Source organism: Anomalospiza imberbis, chromosome 3 (genome assembly GCF_031753505.1).
Source record: "Anomalospiza imberbis isolate Cuckoo-Finch-1a 21T00152 chromosome 3, ASM3175350v1, whole genome shotgun sequence".
Classification (NCBI taxonomy): Eukaryota; Metazoa; Chordata; class Aves; order Passeriformes; family Viduidae; genus Anomalospiza; species Anomalospiza imberbis.
The window spans coordinates 39892333-39896838 of record NC_089683.1 but is presented as its reverse complement, the minus strand read 5'-3'; the positions used below and the strand labels follow the sequence as shown (position 1 = coordinate 39896838).

General features: G+C 37.0%; 1 long non-coding RNA gene across 1 annotated transcript; it reads left to right on the top strand.

Annotated features, from left to right (window-relative positions):
- The first annotated feature begins 679 nt into the window (after nt 1-679).
- LOC137469886 (uncharacterized) lies at nt 680-4189 on the top strand. The gene is made up of 3 exons (XR_010996752.1): nt 680-1190; nt 2218-2302; nt 3359-4189. It is a non-coding gene; the product is annotated as an uncharacterized lncRNA (long non-coding RNA).
- The last annotated feature ends 317 nt before the right edge of the window (nt 4190-4506 follow it).

Below are 4506 nucleotides of genomic sequence, written 5' to 3'. Positions count from 1 at the left end.
ATGTATATTTCCTCCTTATTAACAAATTTTTTGTTGACTCTGTGAGAATATCAGATATTTTACAAAAGATAAGACATTTCAGTTTCTTTGTGCTATAGAAAAGCATCCTCCCAACTGGAATCAAATTACTGGAGACTTTGAAAGCTTGAATACTAACAAAAGCTACAGTAGTAACAAAAATATCTTTTAGTTCTTCCTGTTGTTTTTAACTATTTTTAATCTCATGACTGAGGTCTTAAAATTTTGGGCTCTCTGACATTGACCATACTTCATAGATTTATAGTTTTTTTAAGTTCCTTGGAGAATTGACAGGAAGATCAGTGAGGAAAAAGGCAATTTGAAACCTCTGCTGTCAGAACTGGCTGCAGTCCACTCATTTCCCCACAATCTTTCATCTGCTTTTAAAACTACTTGTGTGTACACAAACCTGCCTGGAGTCCTAGTAAATTTCTTGAGAAAAGCTGAAGTGGGGAAGTAGAACTCCATAATCAGACACAGTTATTAAGCCCTCAGTCACTCACAACACTGAACTTGAAAACCAATACACCTTTACAAACTAACTTCCAAAATGTGATTTCTTGTTGCACAGCTTGTTAAAAAGAGAAAAACATTTGGCAACTGAATGCCATGTGCTGGATTCAGCTAACTCTGAAGATTTTTGACATCCATTTGGGATGCAGGAGGAGTGAGGGATGGTTAGATATGGAAAGATATAGGAAGCTTAAAACATCTGGGAGCAATTCAGTTGAGGCTGGAAGAAGATGTAGGAGTAGGGACAGAGAACTTTGGTGAATAATCAGAGTTTTCAAGGCTTTAGTATGAAAGTATCCAGTGTAGTCTGCTGCATTTGGAATAATTCAGGTGTATTGCTCTTCAATTTGTCTGAATGTTTTAGGAAGCCCATACATTCTGGAAGGGTGTGCATTTGTTCAGTAGAACTGAATAAGGTATAGAATATCTTGTTTGACTGAAATGAGGTCTCATGTTCTATTTAGATGTCTCCCTAGAAAAGTGGTGACAGGAAAAGCCTCATTTTTTTTGTCCCAAATTAATAGCATTTGGGACAGGGTTGTAATGATATTGCCCCCACTCCAGAATTAGAATCCAGTTAAGAAACTTGGAAATACTTATAGGAACAAATGTTCTCATATAGAGAAGAACATGAAGAATTATTTTTCTTTTTATTTCAGGTGTATTTCAAATATCTTTTTATTATGGCATTTTGTTGCATCTTTTATTGGGAACTTTATATTAAAACTCCTTTATTAAATTAGGAGAAATGTCATTGTAGGTTAAAAGGTAAAATTCTTTGATTAAGTGGCTTTAAAATGGTTTTTATTAATTTTGGTGTGAACTGAACATTAATTTCCTCTGTTAGTCTTGCCTGGAGCTTAGTTTTTCTTGTCTTACACCTTTTCCTCCTTGATTGTATTAAACTTACTTTACAATTTTCAGAGAGTAATGACCATTTTTCAATCATTACTATTTTCTTATTGTAACAATTATATGATTTTTTTGTTTTGTTTTGTTTTGTTTTTTGTTTCCCTGCATGCTGGAAAAGACTTAATTACATGAGACTTTGAAGGGGAAAACATAGATGTCAGATTTTAAGACAAATATACTATTGCACTGCAACAGGTTCTTTTCTTTAGTTAATCTTTCTTCTTCTTGATGAGAATGCCAGATTTCTAGATACCAAATTGTGTAATGGTCGTATTGGCTCTAGAAAAGGCCTTTTACACTGTATTAACAATAAACTGATGGCTTTCAGCTAGAGCATGTTCTATTGCCTGATTTAGAGCTTTTCTGCTTTTTTTTTCAAAACATCTGGGCTATTGGTTTAATGAAAGAGACACTAGACTTAACTGTCCTAAGAAATACAAGATTAACCACCGGACACTTATTTTGGTGATGATGTAGTCACCTTCCCTTTAGTGAGTTCTCAAGTCCAACAAGACTCCATTTTTCTTATCTGCTTTTCCAGTATATTGTGTTTTTTTGGCTAAGTATAGGTGCTTAGTGTTAGTTCCACCATCCACCAACAAGGCCTCAGATGTCTATTTCCCTGCAGTCATACATGGGATATAGCAGTGGCTCCAGGCTGTGGTTTAAGCAGTAGGATCCAGCCAGACAATGGGAATTTTCTTTTGCTTTAGTAAATATATGGGTTTGTTTACTCAATACCACATAAACTGCATCCAAGCAAAACTTAATTAGATGTTCTGCCAGGAAAAAACTATGAGAAGAGAGGAATGGAGAACAGCTGTTTTTGTCCTCTGCTTCAGTCCTCAGACCTACCAAGGTAAGAGAAGTGTGACTGGCTTATTTCCACCAAGAGAGCAAGTAGGTGAAGAAGCATGGGTCTTTCACTCATGTTGTCTTATCTAGTAAAACACGAGGGAAGACGAGCCTATTTGCTAGTAAGCCAAATTGAAGCTCATATGCTGGATCTAAATCCTTTGCAATGTTGTTATATCAACAGATTTCTTACCACAGAATTTCTCCTATGTCTAGGATATTTGTTTTTAAAATAAATTTTCTTAACACAAATATATTTACTAAATAGGTCTTTATTGTTTGGGGTGTTGTTATTGTTGTTGTTGTTGTTCATACAGGCCTAAGATGCGTTGTATTCTGGGGTGCTCATTTTTTGATACTTCTACTTTACATATATGTACTATATTTAGATCTTGATGACTGTTTAAAAGAGCTGTTTTGCTTCAAACCTCCCTTTTCTTCTTCTTCCTCAAAAATTACAATGGCAGCTGCTACTCTGACTTGTTTTTCCCATGGGTACGCTGCCATCCTACCCATTGTTACTGCCATGGATAGCTGCCATTTGGCTCTTTGTATGTCATACTGATCAGGTTTGTGATGTTGTGTGATCCAGAGGATCACCAGCTGAGAGACGGCAGGGCTTTGTCTCAAAGGCAGTTTGTCACCTGTGAAATACTAAACCTTTGTGTCCCATTGTAATCTACCATTACCTTGCACATGAGTATTCTTTGTCACCCAAAAGAAGATGTTGTATGCTAAGCTGACTTCAGCGACAGGTCCCAAGGGAATGGCCTGAAGCTGTGTCAGGGAAGGTTTAGGTTGGATACTAGAAAATCTTCTTCACCCAGAGGGTGGTTGGGCACTGGAACAGACTCCCCAGGGAAGTGGTCACAGCACCAAGCCTGCCATAGTTCAAGAAGCATTTGGACATTGCTCTCAGGCAGATGGTGTGATTCTTGTGGCTGTCTTGTGCGGGGCCAGGAGCTGGACTTTGATAATCCCTGTGAGTCCCTTCCAATTCAGGAGATTCTGTGATTCTATGAACTGTTTTCTCCTTTTAAATGTTTTTTTATTACTCCAGAATTAGCATAAGTAAGTGGTGTTCAGCAATGAGGAAACAAGTGGTTAAAACTCCATAATTTCTGGTGCAGTAGTGTCAGTGCAGTATTGACATTCTGGGCTGGTGCAGAAGATCAGCCTCTGAGGCTGGTATAGCTGCAAAGCAAACACCTCATATTGACAGACTGGCTACAGCTGAGATTATCCCGAGGATGGCAGCTGAGAACGTCCAATGTAAACATGCTACAGTTGTCCAAAATTATTTACTTTATGGCTTGCCCCATTCTTCAGTCAATCCCATTGTACTTCTGTCCCATTTTGGTTGTCACAAGCAGCCTCTTGACTGAAATTTAAGCTTTTGGTAATAAATTGATTTCTCCCATGTGTTTGTGCCACTGACTCACTCTACAGTGAATTTTTACATTATTCTGCAATGTGACAAATATGTTAATGTATGCAGAACAATTATTCTAATTCTGGCAGACATTTGCTGTGCTCACATCGATAAAGACAATTTTTTTTCATTCTATAAAGTACTCTGATATGACTATAATGCTACAGCTCACTGAAATAGCTTTAAATTGACTTTTAGCTTACTGATCAGATTATCAAAACCCAAAGAACTGCTCCCTTTGCTTTCCTGTAGCAGTAATTTAGGAAGGCAAAATACCATTAAGTTCAATGAGGCATGATTAACACTAAAACACACAAAAGAGAGAAGTCCATAAAAATGTGATCTTGCACTTAGTTTTTATGTCTCACACGTATTTAGGTAGTTTGGAGAAAATTATTTGTGAGGAAGAAACCGGTCATCTTTCAGCTTTTCTATAAAAATCTCTAGCTGATATTCTATTTTGCAGCCAGATACTGTATTCACATTTAGTGGCAGTAAAACTGTTGCTGAGATTTTCTATTTATGGCCATATATGTTTATCATGCCAAGCATAATTTATATCCTTGTGGTTTGCATATTTAAGACAAAATCAAGTTGACAAAGCCGATGGAAAAAAACTCAATCAAATTGTGTTTCTATGTTGGTAGAATAGCCCTTGAGGAGACAGAATGTTCCCAGAAGATGCTAAAACAAACATGCAAACAGAACTCTAAAATAGGACCAAGGCAAGAGTTCAAGTGCTTTGTTTTCTTTCTGAGACAGGCAGCTTAACTGTT